Source organism: Abramis brama, assembly GCF_963993115.1.
Source record: "Abramis brama genome assembly, chromosome: 5".
NCBI lineage: Eukaryota > Metazoa > Chordata > Actinopteri > Cypriniformes > Leuciscidae > Abramis > Abramis brama.
Genome location: NC_139967.1, coordinates 43490933 through 43513081, shown reverse-complemented (window position 1 = coordinate 43513081; position 22149 = coordinate 43490933). Strand labels below are relative to the sequence as shown.

The 22149-nt window shown below is 38.5% G+C and overlaps 1 protein-coding gene across 2 annotated transcripts in view; it reads right to left on the bottom strand.

Moving 5' to 3' along the window:
* LOC311082502 (serine/threonine-protein kinase PAK 3) overlaps positions 1-1865 on the bottom strand; it is a 51504-nt gene extending 49639 nt beyond the window's left edge. The window contains exon 1 of one of the 2 annotated variants that reach the window (XM_084113363.1): positions 1647-1865. The gene's annotated coding sequence lies outside the window, so the exon portion shown is untranslated. The remainder of the gene's footprint in view (positions 1-1646) is intronic. The other variant, XM_084113365.1, reaches the window with a different exon arrangement.
* Positions 1866-22149: the final 20284 nt, after the last annotated feature.

Genomic DNA, 22149 nt, shown 5'->3' with positions numbered 1-22149 from the left:
TGCACAATATATTAAATTATTAATTAGCAGTCAATAGAAATATGTATTTAATCAAGTTTGATTAAGTTGATGTTAGAAGCAGATAAAACTACATTTACAATTTAATCAGCAGTCATTTATGGCAGACCATCTATCTTTTCTATTAGGCCTATGCATGTTTGGATGCATAATCACTTTTAGCCCCACTTATTTGACGTTGCCCTAAAACTTAACTAACCTTTCTACAAAAAGAATTTTAACTTAATTTTAACCACTTTATGTTAAAATGTTAGTGTGAAATAGAAAAAAAAGATCATATGCCATCATATGGTTATCAACCATAACCTAATATAAATTTTTGGTTTATCAGTATTGGCCAAATTTCCTATGCAAGCGCATCCCTAATTACCGCATAATTAGTGTAGCTGTCAGGTCTTTGTGTACAAGCCCCAACACATGATCACACACTCCACCACTCACACACATAACACCCCTATCCCACAGGACACATATGTTAATGAATGAAATCCCCCACAATGCCATCCTCCACCCAGTAAAGATCTACACAGATCATTGGTCCTTGCTCTTTCTTTCTGATACTCTATATCTAAAAAAAAATACATCTATAAGGAGAGGGGCATAGGCTGTATACTGAGTCCTAAAATGTGTATCTGTTAGTGTGTGGCCTGGTAAACACCTGGTATTATGGGGGCAAAATTTCCCTACAAAAATGGCAAGATCTCAAATCCTTGTCCTTGTGGGGACATGTTTTGGTCCCCATGAGGAAAACAGCTTATACATCATACTGTGATGTTTTCTAAAAATGCAGAAAGTTTTGTAGGTTTAGGGTTAGGGTTAGTGTAAGGTGATAGTATACAGTTTGTACAGTATACAAATCATTATGTCTATGGAAAGTCACCATAAAACATGAAAACAACGTACGTGTGTGTGTGTGTGTGTGTGTGTGTGTGTGTGTGTGTGTGTGTGTGTGTGTGTGTGTGTGTGTGTGTGTGTTCTTGTGCGCTCTTGTGCATCTGCGCAGGCTTGGCAGAGGTAAAAAAAAAAAAAAAAAAAAAATCAATCATCCTGAAGCGTTCTATATAAAAGACCCAAATCCAGACATGTGCAGTCTAACAAAAGGTCATATACGACCACCAATGACATCAGTCTGTCTACTGAACCATCTATCCACCCTTTACTGCATCTATCCAGCTGTACCACCAATGGAACAAGGAACAAGATTCATCATTTGGAATGGATACATCCACATAGAAAACAAGTGCAGCTTTGAATTCCAGTGGCAAAAATAGCAGTGCTTTTTGTTTCCACATTTGCCGCTATTCTATGATTACACACACCCACAATGTTAATTTGTGGCATCAACAAAGATGCATCTGCCATTGGAATGGGGCAGGGGCAGGGGCAGCTGACAGCAGCAACAGACCCCAGGATACAACTGGATCTCCTCGACACAATGTATTAACACAGCTTCTCTCTCTTTCCTCCGTCATCTTCTTTTTCATCTCCTCCTTAGAAAGGCCGTATGCTAAGAGCCGAGCAAAAGCGCTCCCTCCCTCCTTCACTCCCTCCCTTTCTCTTTCTCTCTCTCCCTCTCCCTCATCCGTATTCGAGTCATCGCAGACAAGAGCCCTTGAGAAGCAACTCACCTGAAACATGTCTTGACATTCCCTGGCTGTATCCGTGGAAGCCTCCTTCTGTTTTCCATGTACATCCTCCACAGCATATTTTCCTGAAAGCTAGTATACGCACAGGCTCTCCATTCTGTGGTCAGACCGGTTCCTGACCCCCAAACCTGGACTCACTGGCTTTGGTCGGCAGCTGCCTGCTTCACTGCCTGCCTACTGTTCCCTAGCCCGTGATGTCACAAAGCCCTCGCAGCCTCATTGGCCAAGGGGCTGCATGTTAATAAAGGCAGCTGCTAGGAGAGAGGGGGAGGGGGGAGCCAGAAAGACTGGATCTGCTGTTTCACAGACGAGTGGAAGTAAGGTAGGGATTTAAAAAAAAAAAAAAAAACTGTTTTATTCAGAGTAAAACATCAGTATTGATAAAAAATAATAACATTAATAACATTTAAAAAAAAATCCACATTCAGTTTCATTCAGAGTAAAAACATCAGTAGCCTGCTGCCTAATGATACATTTTTTTTACAAAATCCACATTCAGTTTCATTCAGAGTAAAAACATCAGTAGCCTGCTGCCTAATGATACATTTTTTTTACAAAATCCACACTCAGTTTCATTCAGAGTAAAAACATTGGTATTAATAACATTAAAAAAAAACAAATCCACACTCAGTTTCATTCAGAGTAAAAACATCAGTAGTAATATATATATTTTTTTTTAATCCACACAGTTTCAAACAGAGTAAAAACATTGGTATCAATAACATTTAAAAAAAAAAAAAAAAAAAATCCACACTCAGTTTCATTCAGAGTAAAAATATCAGTATTAATCTTTTTTTCTTTTTTTTTATACACACTCAGTTTCATTCAGAGTAAAAAACATCGGTATTAATAACATTTAAAAAATCCACATTCAGTTTAATTCAGAGTAAAAACATCAGTAGCCTATTGATAAAAAAAATTACAAAATCCACACTCAGTTTCATTCAGAGTAAAAACATCAGTATTAATTTTATTTTTATTTTTAAATCCACACAGTTTCAAACAGAGTAAAAACATTGGTATTAATATCATAAAAAAAAAAAAATCCACACTCAGTTTCATTCAGAGTAAAAACATCAGTATTAATAAAAAAAATAAAAAAAATCCACACTCAGTTTCATTCAGAGCACCAAATACCACGGTATATTAATATAAGTATGTGGTACCATGCTATCAAAAAACAGGTATTACATCTAATAACAACACTGTACCAAAGTGTATGTTTTTGTCAATGAGTAAAATAATCAAAAATAACTTCTGACAGATTTCTAAAACATTTAGAGAAAATCGCAAGCTGGCTAAAGATACAACAAATATTAATAAAATAAATACCCAATGAAATTTTAACCTCCTTTTCAGGCTAATTAATAGATAATTGAAGAATTGTTCACTTAAATGCACACCAAGGCAAGTCACCTCTTTACCCCAGCCTACCCATGATTAATCTGCGGGCAGTTACACCAAACAAAGACCTGCTGCAACTTGCCCTAATTTGTCTATGATGTCATCTTTTTCCCTCTTGCTCACCTCTGATTGGCGGATGGCTGCAGCAGCTGCTGTCTTGAGGCGGAGTCTTATCTTAGCTGCTTGGAATCAGAATCACACTGGTTGTCCTGACAACCTCATGGTCCTGTGGGAAAACAGGGATGATATGTGATGCTGATGTGTGAAGTAGGGGATGAGAGATGACGGACACTGACGAGCATTTAAAAAAAAAAAAAAATCTATCTGTTGTTTTCTGTCTGAGGTGTGGTAAGATGGGGGAGGATGAGGATGCCCCCCCTTAAGAACAATATGCATGTGCAGAATGATGATGCATCAGCCAATGTGTTAAGGAAAATTTTGTTAGATAAAATTATTTAAAGATGCCATCTTACGATAATTTTACACTTTGTTTAGCCCTGCTGGCTACAATTTTACATAATGTATATAAATTACTTTTGATATCATTCCTATTATATTTGTATAATTTAAAAAGTGTTAATAATGTTAAATACCAAAAATCAACTATTTTATTTAAAATAGTTTTTGGCAGTATAGTTAAATAATTGAATAGCTGCATGGTGACAGACAAAGCAGAATCCTAGTAATATATATAGATATATATATATATATCTGAAAGTAAATTCATTCTATGTTAAATTAATTTAGCAAGATAGCACTGAGATTAACACTGAATTTAAATGGAATGTTTTCACTCAATTAGTCTTTATGTTTCAATGGAAAATCTGAAATGTACATCTCATTTGTGGAATTATTAATTAATAACCCCATTTAATTAAGTATTAAATTAAATAAAACAAATAATAACACTAGTAACAACATGCAACTTAACTTTAGTTTAAGAAAACTTTAAGAAAAGTGAAAGCTCTGCAGTAAATTTTCACCAGAGTGAGAAATATGTCTGTTTACATGTTGTAAATATCATATGAAAAATACATTCTTAGTTTTTTTTAATTAAGAATTGCACCTTGTGAATTTGCTTAAAGGGGACATATCATGCTAAATGCACTTTTTTAGCCCTTAAATGCATTTTGTTGTATATTTGGAGTGTTTAGAAGTACAGAAAAGATGAAATTATTCTCTTCAGGTGCTTCGTTGATATCTTTATATTCTGTTTTGGTCATATTTTTCAACCTGTTCCGATTTTTCTGTTATCTATGACGTTTTTTGAACTATTACGTCACAGTATTTGCAGCGGAACTGCCAAATAAGGACATTGACTTCCGGCCCAACACTTCGATCAATCCGCCATTTTTATTTCTCGCTGCAATTTTGTAGTCCAAGCTAAAGGATGCAGAAGTTACGAGAGGGTAAGTTAAAATGTTCGGTTGTTGGATGTAGTAACCCACACGCTTCATTACACCGTCTAATGTAGATGAACTGCCGCGCTTGTGGCGCATGTTTAACTGAAAGAACGAGCAGAGACCCGGTCGCGCGCGCGCACTCTCTCTCAGAGCCAGGCGAAAGTGTAAACAAGACTTCACCGTCTCCAAACTAGACGCTGTCTTGCTCTCTCTCCCTCGCACATATTAATCAAAATAAATCGACACGGTGGTAAAAGGTCGGAAGACCAAAGTTTCATGTGTAAATACAGTAACACACCATTGCGATACATCCATATGAAGACGTTGTTCTACAGGTTCGTCGTCTTCATTTTCATCTCGCTCCTGCTCCGACTCTGGCTCGAACATGTAAGGTTGGCTGGACAAGTCTTCCGTTGTTGACATTTTGTTAATAACGTGTGAATAAAAATTTCCTGTGCCGCTAGATAATCGTATCTCTGCTATCAGACTACAAAAATGGCCGAACAGGGTGGAGTTGAACCTCTGCAACCTGGAGAGGGGGCGGGGTATGAAGTGTCTCAATTGTATTTAAAGAGACCGCACCAAAACGAGTTGCTCTCAGACACGCATCAGAAAAGGGGTAGAAAAGGGGCCTGTGGAGCTATAATAATGAGGAATTCAGACCCAAGCATTGCAGTTCCGCTTTATATAGACTACAAATGTATGATTTATATGTAAAAAGGAACAATTTAAAAGCATGATATGTCTCCTTTAATAAAATTATGAATTGAAGAGTATTATTGTTATTATTAATATTTTTATAATTATTTCACATGTTTAAAATGGTCATACACTGCATTTTTAAATGTTATAATGTTCTCTGAGGTCCACTTATAATATTAGCAAATTTGTTTGTTTGTTTTTTTACACCAAAAAACATCCTAATTTAGAAGTAGGCCTGAAGTGCTGTTTTTGACCGTCTTTTTGAAACACTCAGTTTTCATAGGTGTGCCGCATTCAAGTAAACGGCCACTGCTATGATTGAGTAACAGTTTTGCATATTAAAATATTTTTCAGTGTCCCCGCCATTACACGTGTGAAATTGTTTTGAAAACTTCCAATGTTGAAAAATTGCAACCAGTGAAATTCAGTCATACATGTTTGAGCCAGAGTCTGATCCCAAATCAAACGAAAACAAAACTACACCCTTAAATACCTACCAAGTATACTCCAGTGTGTGACAGCATGGTAATTTATCATCTTTATTTATTTTTATTCATATGGCCAGTTTCACAGACAAGGCTTAAGCCTTTAAATGCATGTTTGAGCTGTTTTAACTGAAAGCAACTTTCAATATTAAAATATGTCAGTGCCATTGTTTTGTCTCAAGATGCACACCGGTAATGTTTTTCTCTAGTGACTAGTTTAAGGCATGTGTGTAAAAGCTACCTAAAATTCTTAATTGAACTAAGACCTAATCCTGGCTTAAACTAAGCCTTGTCTGTGAAACCAGGTCCTAATGTATTTGTGAGGTACTTATTACATTATATTAGTGTTTAAACAATGACACCACAGAACAGTGTTTATCTCTTTGCATAGGTGAAAAATTTGCCAACTGTGGAACATTAATGCATATTACCATAGGCGGAGGTTGAACCAACTCCAGGGTAAGGCTAAGGATATGCACCTCCCCTTTTAAAAAAAAACATACAGATTTCCATTAAATGAATTTGAAGTTACGTGTCGCAACAATCTACACATCCCTGAACGCTCCCAAAAAATAATTTGTTATTTGTCTGTTATTAAAACGGCTACATTCATGTGGCAAGCAGGGGGGGCTGAGAGCCATCGGGGGGGCTGAGAGCCATGGGAATGGAGCGAGTCCAAACCAGCCTCGAGTTTCTCATGGAGGAGCTCTGAGAGGATAAAAGGAGGAGCAACGACAGTGATGGACGAGAGAGGACAAGGCATGGTTTATGTTGTGTTTTATTACGAGCCGTTGCCAGCCATCAGGTGACGGGGGGAGAAGAGGGCTATCCACCTGGGGTATCCAGTGCCACCCCCAGGCATTACGAAGAAGTTATCCTGGCTGGTTGAGGACCGAGCGGCAGTGCATTTTGGGAACCAGAGAGTTTTTATTCTTTTCCTCTCTCCCCTCTCTGTCTCTACTCATCCTTCCTTCTCCTTTTCCAGCCGCCGTGACTGGGGGCCGGGCGAGTAGAGCGCAGTCGAGGGAACCCCCCGGCCTGCGTGGGGCGATGGGGGTATATAGCAAGATTGACGGGGGGCGAGAGCCATTGGAACGGAGTTTCTCACAGAAGAGCTCCAGGAGGATAAAAGAAGGAGACAGTGAAGGACGAGAGAGGATGGAGGACCAGGCCTTGGACATTTATGTAGTGTTTTTATTATTTTATATGTGACAGTCATCCGTGAGGGGCTGCAGCTTTCCTTTCATTTTGTGTTTTTTTATTTTGATATTAAAGTTTAGTTGAACGTTCGCCGGTTCCCGTCTCCTTCATCCCTGAGCTTTAAACATTGCTACACAGACCATCTAATTTTGGGGAATAGAGATTCCCTACCAATGCAAGCCATAGTCCATAGTGACAGCTTTCCTCCTGATAACTAGACCAATCATCACTCCTTGGCTGTACATTGTGTCGCTGAACCAAGGTTCGCCTGACGCAGAACATTTGAAGTGGGCACATATTGTTCTGTGGGAAACCATGACCTGGTCATAAAGTTTATGAGGGTGCAAGAAGTCTGAACCCCCCCTTGCAGCTCTACTATACCTATTTGGGATTTGACCTTAATATTCAGTGACATTAGCCCTGTCTTATACGTCACAGGGCAGGGAATGCCTGAGCAGGCTGTGAGCTCATTAGAGGCATGGCATCCTCTTGGGGATGAGTGAGCGGAAAGTCTATTTAAGACATTTGTCTGGCAGCTGGCTGGTCATCGACAAATATCTTCGCCAGATTTTATAACTATCCTTCGTTTGCGCCATTTGTATTGTGTGCAAATGCTTATAGGAGTTTAACTGAAATGGAAGCAAAGCTTTTAGTTATTACAACTTACTGGGATATAAAGTGGTATCAACTAGGTCGTATAGACCTGGGTGGCGGTGGTGGTGCTTGATGTCCGTGTGCAAGTGACGTGCATGTGCTTCAATAAAAGCAGTGCATTAATATAGAATGGTGATTAAACTGACTTGGAACTATCTATGCATTAAGCGGTTTTATTGCACACCTTCCAGCCAATCAGAATCAAGTATTTAGACAGACCATAAAATATATATTTTTTAAACTTGGAAGGTAAAGAATTAAATAATGTATTATAATTTGTAGTGTTAGTTGAAAGAGTGAACATCCATAAAAGTAACTATTTCCAGTAGTCATTGTTATGCGTCTTGATTTCTCAGAGTTAGCAGTTTAACACATTTTCATATGAAATGCCATATCACAGCTCAAATCTCAAATGCAATATACAACAAAATAATAACATATTACATGATTTTAATCCACGATGTGGAGACAAAGACAGTTTGAACGCACACATTCCAGCCCATCAGAATCGAGTATTCTGACAGATCATATAAATATCTATATATAGGCTATAATGTAACACTGGGTGAACTAAAAAAAACAAAAGAAGAGCTGGATCTAAATGCAGTTTTATAGTTTAATAACAAAATAAACATAACAAAGCCACGGCGACCAGAGAACAAATAACAGAATGAGCATCACCAAACATATGTCCAACAAAGGGGGAGATTGGCAAACAAGACACACCTGGGAACAATCAGGAACTAATCAACAAGAAAAACTACAAAGGACTACAAAACATGGCACAGAACAGGAATTAACATAAAAAGTCCACACAAGACAGGAATCATGACATATACAGGCATCTTCTGGTCTTACATAGGATTTTCTTTCTTTCTATTCACCAGACGGCACTAATCTGCCTTCATATTTTATATTCTACACACATTTGCTCTGTTTTAATTTAAAGTCACAATTAAATCTATTATAAATGATTTATCCTTGGAAATGTTTTTAATTCATGTGCCCTTGTAATCTTCAGTCAAAACAATGACATCTCTTCTCTGATGATGTGTGCACTGACACGAGTGCTGGCCAATAATCCTTCCCTCCCAATCTCAAACAAGCCTGTTGCTAGCTAGTTTGCCTTTCCAACAATCTAAGGGATTTACAGAATGGTAAATTAGAAATAATCAATAATGTTACCAAAAGAACAAGATTGTAACCAACATTACCGACTTTACCTTTCTTATTTTGAGTTGTTGTTGAGCATTTTCCCAAGAAGCCTCTGGTGCGAAGGTAGTACAGAAGATACACTGTTTAGTGGAAAGGTGGATGTTTACTGATGTAATTGTGAAAAGGGTAGCAAATGACACTGCTCAAGTGTCACTATGGGAAGCAGAAAGTATCCAACTTGACGGCTTCGTTATCAACTCCTCCCATGACTGCAAGTGGCAAAACTCACTGATCTGTAAGGCCAGTCGAAGACGCAATTAAGCACACCTAACGTTAGACTTGTGTCCCAAACGACATATTATACACTTATACTATGCACTCAAATGTCTTGTGTATACATTATATAAGGATATTTTGTCATTCAACATCTCTCGGGATACTCCCAGTATGCACCATCTTATTTTGATTTCCAACCCGACATCACCTACGGTATGTGATTGATCATGCAGATGGGTTAGTAATCACTGGCTGCACTTTGGAAGGTCAGTGGTAAAAGTGGTCGAAGTTAAAATGATTTGAACTATGACCATTGTGTTGATCTGTATGCAATGCACCGCCATAGGCAACACTGGTTAATTTCCTCACAGTTCCATGCATTGGGAAACATGAATACAAATCATGTGAAAGGACCTTTAAAGGACCAGTTATTATAAATAGACATTGATATGGACAAAATTGATCATTTACAGAGAACCACCCAGATAGAGTCCCCCACATTCCTCAAATGAATCTCTTACTTACTGACGCTCCATGATTTACAATAAAGAGCAGACAGCATTGACCTTTAGAATAATGACTGTAGTTTACACCAAAGCCCAAAGAACCATGATTGATCATATAACAGTCCTACAGTATATAACACTTTCATTTAAATCTTTCTAAGATTAGGCATTAAATATATTAGATTTTCTAAAAAGATAAACAAAAATTCCTAAACACACAAATACACACATACCGCATAATAACAAAGCAGAAACCAGATTTGTGATAATTTTGCAAATTTATAAAAAACAAACTATAAAAAAAAATATTGACATAAGTATTCAGACCCTTTGCGATTACATTTGAAAATTTTCAGGTGCATCCCGTTTATGTGGATCATCTTTGAGATGTTTCTACACATTGCTGAGTAAAAGTGGGGACAAATACAGACTTCAGGTGTACTATGAAGCCCTACCTATGGGATGCTCTCTCAAACTTTGAAAGGCAGCCAAGTGTGCAAAGTAGCAATACTACTCAAACATTATAGATAAATCCTTTGTCTACTATTGGCTCCTCTTTAAACATCTCTCCTATAGCTCACCCAGTGCCTTCCTTCATTAGTTGTGAGGACTAAATAAGAAAACATAATCAGAGACCACAGACCATGCAGCCTGCACCCTCTCCTTGCTTACCTGTCTGGCATTCATTTGAACCCATTGCTTTTTCTTCTTTACAGAAATCATTGCCCAACTAAATGTAGTCGGTGCTCTATGTCTGTTACATTAAGACTATGTATTGTTCATTTGATATTATCCTACCATGTATTATAATGCAACTTTTTGACATATTGGGGCCAAACCTCAGATTATTGTTTTGTTTGTTTATTTGTTTGTTTGTTTGTTATTTTGACTTGTGAAATAATAATTATTGTTTATGTTTATTGGACGGTTGGAAGCACAATATAAACTTAATTTGAACTTTTTTTTTCTTTTCTTTTTGAGTTTGTTCTTGTGGTGATTTTGTACCAAGTTTATTGCGTACAGAACTGGCTTTTGAGCTATCTAGGGAACATTTGTGGTTCCATGCTGGTTAAGATGCTGCACAAGTGTTCCGTCCTATTAATAAAATCTGCAATCAGAGATGATTAGCTGTGTATGTATGGACATGAGCACATATCATTCATATGTGGTTGTGTCCATACACACACAGTTACTGTAATAATATATACTGTAATACATGCACATTCATACATTCACATGATTAGGTTTATGAAGCAGAGACATTTAGTAAACCAAGAAATGGGGCATCCTGAACAACAAAAAACAAATTTTTTGATGAACATTTGATGTGCTAAGCGTTTTTGGGACGCAGGCCAGTGGGACCCACAAATCGGAGTACCACCAAGGATAACCCCTTTCCTCTCTATCTCTCTTCCTCTCCCTGTACCTTGTTCACTCATTCTCTTCCACGGCCCCTATAATGAATCAGAGTTAGTCGTCATGGCAACCCCACTGCTCCTGCTTTCGCCCACCTAGCAGCCATGTTAGCTAGAGATTTATGAGCTTGATCAGCAAAGATATAAAGAGAGAAAGAGTATGATAGAGATTCATTATTTAATTTGTAAAATGCCACTGTCACACTCTCACACCACATGGACCCGTTATGTTTTGTCATCCCTTGCCTTCCTCACTCATTTTTTGTCACAACACTAATTACGTTCAGCTGTGCACTCATCAGTCACCAACATTAACACCTGTATATATGGTCAGTTCTGTTTGAGTGTGTTGCTATCTGTTCGCCTGTCTGTTGGATCTCTAGTTAAATAAACCTTTGAATTGGATATTACATCTTCCTTATCTGTATGCCAGCAAACACCCGTGACAGCCATCTTTATGATCATCTATTTGGATTTATTTATGTATATGTATAAAGCCCTATTCAGACGGGATTAACTTTAAAAGGGTAAATGGAGTAATGCAATTTTACCACAGGACACATATATATATAATCTTACTGCATTGCGTCTGGTTAAGACACAGTGTAAGGTTAACCCTGCCTGGTTTAAATGTTTGAAAATGATTAACAGTTGAAAACATTCGTTAGAAATTTAGAAAACGAATAAAAAGTAAGCAAATGTTATCAGTTCCTTTAATTTTAATAAAGTAATTGAAATAGTTACAATACTTATTACATTTTAAATAGGGTTGCAATCTATAACCTATTTCCAAAGTAACCTTCCCAACACCAACACAAGGCCGATGCCTTATCCATTAGGCCACTGGGCCACAATTCCAAGATAGTTAAATTGGTAACTCTGCACAAGAATAATACAGTAATACGGTAACGATCATGTTCTTTTCTGTGTTGTTTAGTTTCAGTTTAAGATTTCGGTAACACTTTACAATAAGGTTCATTAGTTAACTACATTAGTTAACATTAACTAATAATGAACTGCACTTATACAGCATTTGTTCATCTTTGTTAATGTTAATTTCAACATTTACTAATACTTTATTAAAATCCTGTTAACATTAGGTAATGCACTGTGAACTAACATGAACAAACAATGAACAGCTTTATTTTCATTAACTAACATTAACAAAGATTAACAAAAACAGTAGTAAATGTATTGCTCATTGTTAGTTCATGTTAGTTAATACATTTACTAATGTTTAATAAAGGAACCTTATTGTAAAGTGTTACCAAGATTTCTTTATTATAGTCATTGCCTTAGTTCTAGTCATTTAGTAGTTACTATGGTTTCTGATTAGTCATCACCCATTTGTCTCTCATTTGTCAGTTTGGAAGGCTGAATGGGTACTTCTGAACAAGAATATTACAGTCATGGCATTAAATAATATTTTTAAAAAGTAAGTAGTACTTTCGAAAAGGGTTTTTGATTACCTAGATGTGAGTCAATTGCACAATGCTGAGCTCCAAAGTCTTATCCCACAATTGCAGTTTTATTAGAGTAGTGCTGCTATATTTGAGTAGTACTGTCATTCTAATAAACTGCATGTACATTGTAGACACCCTCCACCTTTTAAACCTTAAACAATACAAGTGTGAATCAAACCCACAATACTCTTTATTTTAGCAGAAAGATATTTCTTGAAAATAATTTCAAAGTTCAAACTGAAATGACAAATTTCTGTATCTTGAAATATGTCCAAGACTGCTTTCAGCAAGTGGCAATTAAAGACTGTGAAATGCTTGGCCACATGCTACTGATTTCCTTCATAGTCTGAAATGACCCAGATGGGACTCGAACCCACAATCCTCAGCTCCGAAGGCTGATGCCTTATCCATTAGGCCACTGGGCCACAGGGACACAACTCAAAGAACCTAAATGGGTACTTCTGCACAACAAGTTTTACTAGAGTAGTACTGGTTTTTGATTACCTAGATGTGAGTCAATTGCACAATGCTGGGCTCCAAAGTCTTATCCCACAATTGCAGTTTTCTTAGAGTAGTGCTGCTATATTTGAGTAGTACTGTCATTCTAATAAACTGCCTGTACATTGTAGGCAACCTCCACCACAAAAAAGCTTTTAAACAATGCAAGTGTGAATCAAACCCACAATACTCTTTTAGAAGAAAGGTTTTTCTTGGAAATCATTTCAAATTTCAAGCTGAAATGACAAATGTCTGTATCTTGTAATATGTCCAAGAATCCTTTCAGCAAGTGGCAATTAAAGTCTGTGACATGCTTGGCCACATGCTACTGACTTCCTTCATAGTCTGAAATGACCCAGATGGGACTCGAACCCACAATCCTCAGCTCCAAAGGCTGATGCCTTATCCATTAGGCCACTGGGCCACATCCAATAGGTCACATCCATTAGTCCACTGCGCCACAGGGCCACAATTCCAAGACAGCTAAATGGGTACTTCTGCACAACAAGTTTTACTGGAGTAGTACTGGTTTTTGATTACCTAGATGTGAGTCAATTGCACAATGCTGAGCTCCAAAGTCTTATCCCACAATTGCAGTTTTCTTAGAGTAGTGCTGCTATATTTGAGTAGTACTGTCATTCTAATAAACTGCCTGTACATTGTAGGCACCCTCCACCACGAAAAAGCTTTTAAACAATGCAAGTGTGAATCAAACCCACAATACTCTTTCAGAAGAAAGGTTTTTCTTGGAAATCATTTCAAATTTCAAGCTGAAATGACGAATGTCTGTATCTTGAAATATGTCCAAGAATGTTTTCAGCAAGTGGCAATTAAAGTCTGTGACATGCTTGGCCACATGCTACCATTTTCTTCATAGTCTCAAATGACCCAGATGGGACTCGAACCCACAATCCTCAGCTCTGAAGGCTGATGCCTTATCCATTAGTCTACTGGGCCACAGGGCCACAATTCCAAGACAGCTAAATGGGTACTTCTGCGCAACAAGTTTTACGAGAGTAGTACTGGTTTTTGATTACCTAGATGTGAGTCAATTGCACAATGCTGAGCTCCAAAGTCTTATCCCACAATTGCAGTTTTATTAGAGTAGTGCTGCTATATTTGAGTAGTACTGTCATTCTAATAAACTGCCTGTACATTGTAGGCACCCTCCACCACGAAAAAGCTTTTAAACAATGCAAGTGTGAATCAAACCCACAATACTCTTTTAGAAGAAAAAGTCTTATCCCACAATTGCAGTTTTCTTAGAGTAGTGCTGCTATATTTGAGTAGTACTGTCATTCTAATAAACTGCCTGTACATTGTAGGCACCCTCCACCACGAAAAAGCTTTTAAACAATGCAAGTGTGAATCAAACCCACAATACTCTTTTAGAAGAAAGGTTTTTTCTTGGAATTCATTTCAAATTTCAAGCTGAAATGACGAATGTCTGTATCATGAAATATGTCTACGAATCCTTTCAGCAAATGGCAATTAAAGACTGTGACATGCTTGGCCACATGCTACTGATTTCCTTCATAGTCTGAAATGACCCAGATGGGACTCGAACCCACAATCCTCAGCTCCGAAGGCTGATGCCTTATCCATTAGGCCACTGGGCCACATCCATTGGGTCACATCCATTAGTCGACTGGGCCACAGGGCCACAATTCCAAGACAGCTAAATGGGTACTTCTGCACAACAAGTTTTACTGGAGTAGTACTGGTGTTTGATTACCTAGATGTGAGTCAATTGCACAATGCTGAGCTCCAAAGTCTTATCCCACAATTGCAGTTTTCTTAGAGTAGTGCTGCTATATTTGAGTAGTACTGTCATTCTAATAAACTGCCTGTACATTGTAGGCACCCTCCACCACGAAAAAGCTTTTAAACAATACAAGTGTGAATCAAACCCACAATACTCTTTTAGCATAAAAAGTCTTATCCCACAATTGCAGTTTTCTTAGAGTAGTGCTGCTATATTTGAGTAGTACTGTCATTCTAATAAACTGCCTGTACATTGTAGGCACCCTCCACCACGAAAAAGCTTTTAAACAATGCAAGTGTGAATCAAACCCACAATACTCTTTTAGAAGAGAGGTTTTTCTTGGAAATCATTTCAAATTTCAAGCTGAAATGACGAATGTCTGTATCTTGAAATATGTCCAAGAATGTTTTCAGCAAGTGGCAATTAAAGTCTGTGACATGCTTGGCCACATGCTACTGATTTCCTTCATAGTCTGCTGCTATATTTGAGTAGTACTGTCATTCTAATAAACTGCCTGTACATTGTAGGCACCCTCCACCACGAAAAAGCTTTTAAACAATGCAAGTGTGAATCAAACCCACAATACTCTTTTAGAAGAAAGGTTTTTCTTGGAAATCATTTCAAATTTCAAGCTGAAATGACAAATGTCTGTATCTTGTAATATGTCCAAGAATCCTTTCAGCAAGTTGCAATTAAAGACTGTGACATGCTTGACCACATGCTACTGATTTCCTTCGTAGTCTGAAACAACCCAGATGGGACTCAAACCCACAATCCTCAGCTCCGAAGGCTGATGCCTTATCCATTAGGCCACTGGGCCACATCCATTGGGTCACATCCATTAGTCCACTGGGCCACAGGGCCACAATTCCAAGACAGCTAAATGGGTACTTCTGCACAACAAGTTTTACTGGAGTAGTACTGGTTTTTGATTACCTAGATGTGAGTCAACTGCACAGTGCTGAGCTCCAAAGTCTTATCCCACAATTGCAGTTTTCTTAGAGTAGTGCTGCTATATTTGAGTAGTACTGTCATTCTAATAAACTGCCTGTACATTGTAGGCACCCTCCACCACGAAAAAGCTTTTAAACAATGCAAGTGTGAATCAAACCCACAATACTCTTTTAGAAGAAAGGTTTTTTCTTGGAATTCATTTCAAATTTCAAGCTGAAATGACGAATGTCTGTATCATGAAATATGTCTAAGAATCCTTTCAGCAAATGGCAATTAAAGACTGTGACATGCTTGGCCTGAAATGACGAATGTCTGTATCTTGAAATCTGTCCAAGAATGTTTTCAGCAAGTGGCAATTAAAGTCTGTGACATGCTTGGCCACATGCTACCATTTTCTTCATAGTCTCAAATGACCCAGATGGGACTCGAACCCACAATCTTCAGCTCCGAAGGCTGATGCCTTATCCATTAGGCCACTGTGCCACATCCATTGGGCCACATCCATTAGTCCACTGGGCCACAGGGCCACAATTCCAAGACAGCTAAATGGGTACTTCTGCGCAACAAGTTTTACGAGAGTAGTACTGGTTTTTGATTACCTAGATGTGAGTCAATTGCACAATGCTGAGCTCCAAAGTCTTATCCCACAATTGCAGTTTTATTAGAGTAGTGCTGCTATATTAGAGTAGTACTGTCATTCTAATAAACTGCCTGTACATTGTAGGCACCCTCCACCACGAAAAAGCTTTTAAACAATGCAAGTGTGAATCAAACCCACAATACTCTTTTAGAAGAAAAAGTCTTATCCCACAATTGCAGTTTTCTTAGAGTAGTGCTGCTATATTTGAGTAGTACTGTCATTCTAATAAACTGCCTGTACATTGTAGGCACCCTCCACCACGAAAAAGCTTTTAAACAATGCAAGTGTGAATCAAACCCACAATACTCTTTTAGAAGAAAGGTTTTTTCTTGGAAATCATTTCAAATTTCAAGCTGAAATGACGAATGTCTGTATCATGAAATATGTCTAAGAATCCTTTCAGCAAATGGCAATGAAAGACTGTGACATGCTTGGCCACATGCTACTGTTTTCCTTCATAGTCTCAAATGACCCAGATGGGACTCGAACCCACAATCCTCAGCTCCGAAGGCTGATGCCTTATCCATTAGGCCACTGGTCCACTGGGCCACATCCATTAGTCCACTGAGACACAGGGCCACAGGGCCACAATAGCTCCAAGATAGCTAAATGGGTACTTCTGTGCAACAAGTTTTACGAGAGTAGTACTGGTTTTTGATTACCTAGATGTGAGTCAATTGCACAATGCTGAGCTCCAAAGTCTTATCCCACAATTGCAGTTTTATTAGAGTAGTGCTGCTATATTTGAGTAGTACTGTCATTCTGATAAACTGCCTGTACATTGTAGGCACCCTCCACCACGAAAAAGCTTTTAAACAATGCAAGTGTGAATCAAACCCACAATACTCTTTTAGAAGAAAGGTTTTTTCTTGGAAATCATTTCAAATTTCAAGCTGAAATGACAAATGTCTCTATCTTGTAATATGTCCAAGAATCCTTTCAGCAAATGGCAATTAAAGACTGTGACATGCTTGGCCACATGCTACTGATTTCCTTCATAGTCTGAAATGACCCAGATGGGACTCGAACCCACAATCCTCAGCTCCGAAGGCTGATGCCTTATCCATTAGGCCACTGGGCCACATCCATTGGGTCACATCCATTAGTCGACTGGGCCACAGGGCCACAATTCCAAGACAGCTAAATGGGTACTTCTGCACAACAAGTTTTACTGGAGTAGTACTGGTGTTTGATTACCTAGATGTGAGTCAATTGCACAATGCTGAGCTCCAAAGTCTTATCCCACAATTGCAGTTTTCTTAGAGTAGTGCTGCTATATTTGAGTAGTACTGTCATTCTAATAAACTGCCTGTACATTGTAGGCACCCTCCACCACGAAAAAGCTTTTAAACAATACAAGTGTGAATCAAACCCACAATACTCTTTTAGCATAAAAAGTCTTATCCCACAATTGCAGTTTTCTTAGAGTAGTGCTGCTATATTTGAGTAGTACTGTCATTCTAATAAACTGCCTGTACATTGTAGGCACCCTCCACCACGAAAAAGCTTTTAAACAATGCAAGTGTGAATCAAACCCACAATACTCTTTTAGAAGAAAGGTTTTTCTTGGAAATCATTTCAAATTTCAAGCTGAAATGACGAATGTCTGTATCTTGAAATATGTCCAAGAATGTTTTCAGCAAGTGGCAATTAAAGTCTGTGACATGCTTGGCCACATGCTACTGATTTCCTTCATAGTCTGCTGCTATATTTGAGTAGTACTGTCATTCTAATAAACTGCCTGTACATTGTAGGCACCCTCCACCACGAAAAAGCTTTTAAACAATGCAAGTGTGAATCAAACCCACAATACTCTTTTAGAAGAAAGGTTTTTCTTGGAAATCATTTCAAATTTCAAGCTGAAATGACAAATGTCTGTATCTTGTAATATGTCCAAGAATCCTTTCAGCAAGTTGCAATTAAAGACTGTGACATGCTTGACCACATGCTACTGATTTCCTTCGTAGTCTGAAACGACCCAGATGGGACTCGAACCCACAATCCTCAGCTCCGAAGGCTGATGCCTTATCCATTAGGCCACTGGGCCACATCCATTGGGTCACATCCATTAGTCCACTGGGCCACAGGGCCACAATTCCAAGACAGCTAAATGGGTACTTCTGCACAACAAGTTTTACTGGAGTAGTACTGGTTTTTGATTACCTAGATGTGAGTCAACTGCACAGTGCTGAGCTCCAAAGTCTTATCCCACAATTGCAGTTTTCTTAGAGTAGTGCTGCTATATTTGAGTAGTACTGTCATTCTAATAAACTGCCTGTACATTGTAGGCACCCTCCACCACGAAAAAGCTTTTAAACAATGCAAGTGTGAATCAAACCCACAATACTCTTTTAGAAGAAAGGTTTTTTCTTGGAAATCATTTCAAATTTCAAGCTGAAATGACGAATGTCTGTATCATGAAATATGTCCAAGAATCCTTTCAGCAAATGGCAATTAAAGACTGTGACATGCTTGGCCTGAAATGACAAATGTCTGTATCTTGTAATATGTCCAAGAATCCTTTCAGCAAGTTGCAATTAAAGACTGTGACATGCTTGACCACATGCTACTGATTTCCTTCGTAGTCTGAAATGACCCAGATGGGACTCGAACCCACAATCCTCAGCTCCGAAGGCTGATGCCTTATCCATTAGGCCACTGGGCCACATCCATTGGGTCACATCCATTAGTCGACTGGGCCACAGGGCCACAATTCCAAGACAGCTAAATGGGTACTTCTGCACAACAAGTTTTACTGGAGTAGTACTGGTGTTTGATTACCTAGATGTGAGTCAATTGCACAATGCTGAGCTCCAAAGTCTTATCCCACAATTGCAGTTTTCTTAGAGTAGTGCTGCTATATTTGAGTAGTACTGTCATTCTAATAAACTGCCTGTACATTGTAGGCACCCTCCACCACGAAAAAGCTTTTAAACAATGCAAGTGTGAATCAAACCCACAATACTCTTTCAGAAGAAAGGTTTTTCTTGGAAATCATTTCAAATTTCAAGCTGAAATGACGAATGTCTGTATCTTGAAATATGTCCAAGAATGTTTTCAGCAAGTGGCAATTAAAGTCTGTGACATGCTTGGCCACATGCTACCATTTTCTTCATAGTCTCAAATGACCCAGATGGGACTCGAACCCACAATCCTCAGCTCTGAAGGCTGATGCCTTATCCATTAGTCTACTGGGCCACAGGGCCACAATTCCAAGACAGCTAAATGGGTACTTCTGCGCAACAAGTTTTACGAGAGTAGTACTGGTTTTTGATTACCTAGATGTGAGTCAATTGCACAATGCTGAGCTCCAAAGTCTTATCCCACAATTGCAGTTTTATTAGAGTAGTGCTGCTATATTTGAGTAGTACTGTCATTCTAATAAACTGCCTGTACATTGTAGGCACCCTCCACCACGAAAAAGCTTTTAAACAATGCAAGTGTGAATCAAACCCACAATACTCTTTTAGAAGAAAAAGTCTTATCCCACAATTGCAGTTTTCTTAGAGTAGTGCTGCTATATTTGAGTAGTACTGTCATTCTAATAAACTGCCTGTACATTGTAGGCACCCTCCACCACGAAAAAGCTTTTAAACAATGCAAGTGTGAATCAAACCCACAATACTCTTTTAGAAGAAAGGTTTTTTCTTGGAATTCATTTCAAATTTCAAGCTGAAATGACGAATGTCTGTATCATGAAATATGTCTACGAATCCTTTCAGCAAATGGCAATTAAAGACTGTGACATGCTTGGCCACATGCTACTGATTTCCTTCATAGTCTGAAATGACCCAGATGGGACTCGAACCCACAATCCTCAGCTCCGAAGGCTGATGCCTTATCCATTAGGCCACTGGGCCACATCCATTGGGTCACATCCATTAGTCGACTGGGCCACAGGGCCACAATTCCAAGACAGCTAAATGGGTACTTCTGCACAACAAGTTTTACTGGAGTAGTACTGGTGTTTGATTACCTAGATGTGAGTCAATTGCACAATGCTGAGCTCCAAAGTCTTATCCCACAATTGCAGTTTTCTTAGAGTAGTGCTGCTATATTTGAGTAGTACTGTCATTCTAATAAACTGCCTGTACATTGTAGGCACCCTCCACCACGAAAAAGCTTTTAAACAATACAAGTGTGAATCAAACCCACAATACTCTTTTAGCATAAAAAGTCTTATCCCACAATTGCAGTTTTCTTAGAGTAGTGCTGCTATATTTGAGTAGTACTGTCATTCTAATAAACTGCCTGTACATTGTAGGCACCCTCCACCACGAAAAAGCTTTTAAACAATGCAAGTGTGAATCAAACCCACAATACTCTTTTAGAAGAGAGGTTTTTCTTGGAAATCATTTCAAATTTCAAGCTGAAATGACGAATGTCTGTATCTTGAAATATGTCCAAGAATGTTTTCAGCAAGTGGCAATTAAAGTCTGTGACATGCTTGGCCACATGCTACTGATTTCCTTCATAGTCTGCTGCTATATTTGAGTAGTACTGTCATTCTAATAAACTGCCTGTACATTGTAGGCACCCTCCACCACGAAAAAGCTTTTAAACAATGCAAGTGTGAATCAAACCCACAATACTCTTTTAGAAGAAAGGTTTTTCTTGGAAATCATTTCAAATTTCAAGCTGAAATGACAAATGTCTGTATCTTGTAATATGTCCAAGAATCCTTTCAGCAAGTTGCAATTAAAGACTGTGACATGCTTGACCACATGCTACTGATTTCCTTCGTAGTCTGAAACAACCCAGATGGGACTCAAACCCACAATCCTCAGCTCCGAAGGCTGATGCCTTATCCATTAGGCCACTGGGCCACATCCATTGGGTCACATCCATTAGTCCACTGGGCCACAGGGCCACAATTCCAAGACAGCTAAATGGGTACTTCTGCACAACAAGTTTTACTGGAGTAGTACTGGTTTTTGATTACCTAGATGTGAGTCAACTGCACAGTGCTGAGCTCCAAAGTCTTATCCCACAATTGCAGTTTTCTTAGAGTAGTGCTGCTATATTTGAGTAGTACTGTCATTCTAATAAACTGCCTGTACATTGTAGGCACCCTCCACCACGAAAAAGCTTTTAAACAATGCAAGTGTGAATCAAACCCACAATACTCTTTTAGAAGAAAGGTTTTTTCTTGGAATTCATTTCAAATTTCAAGCTGAAATGACGAATGTCTGTATCATGAAATATGTCTAAGAATCCTTTCAGCAAATGGCAATTAAAGACTGTGACATGCTTGGCCTGAAATGACGAATGTCTGTATCTTGAAATCTGTCCAAGAATGTTTTCAGCAAGTGGCAATTAAAGTCTGTGACATGCTTGGCCACATGCTACCATTTTCTTCATAGTCTCAAATGACCCAGATGGGACTCGAACCCACAATCTTCAGCTCCGAAGGCTGATGCCTTATCCATTAGGCCACTGTGCCACATCCATTGGGCCACATCCATTAGTCCACTGGGCCACAGGGCCACAATTCCAAGACAGCTAAATGGGTACTTCTGCGCAACAAGTTTTACGAGAGTAGTACTGGTTTTTGATTACCTAGATGTGAGTCAATTGCACAATGCTGAGCTCCAAAGTCTTATCCCACAATTGCAGTTTTATTAGAGTAGTGCTGCTATATTAGAGTAGTACTGTCATTCTAATAAACTGCCTGTACATTGTAGGCACCCTCCACCACGAAAAAGCTTTTAAACAATGCAAGTGTGAATCAAACCCACAATACTCTTTTAGAAGAAAAAGTCTTATCCCACAATTGCAGTTTTCTTAGAGTAGTGCTGCTATATTTGAGTAGTACTGTCATTCTAATAAACTGCCTGTACATTGTAGGCACCCTCCACCACGAAAAAGCTTTTAAACAATGCAAGTGTGAATCAAACCCACAATACTCTTTTAGAAGAAAGGTTTTTTCTTGGAAATCATTTCAAATTTCAAGCTGAAATGACGA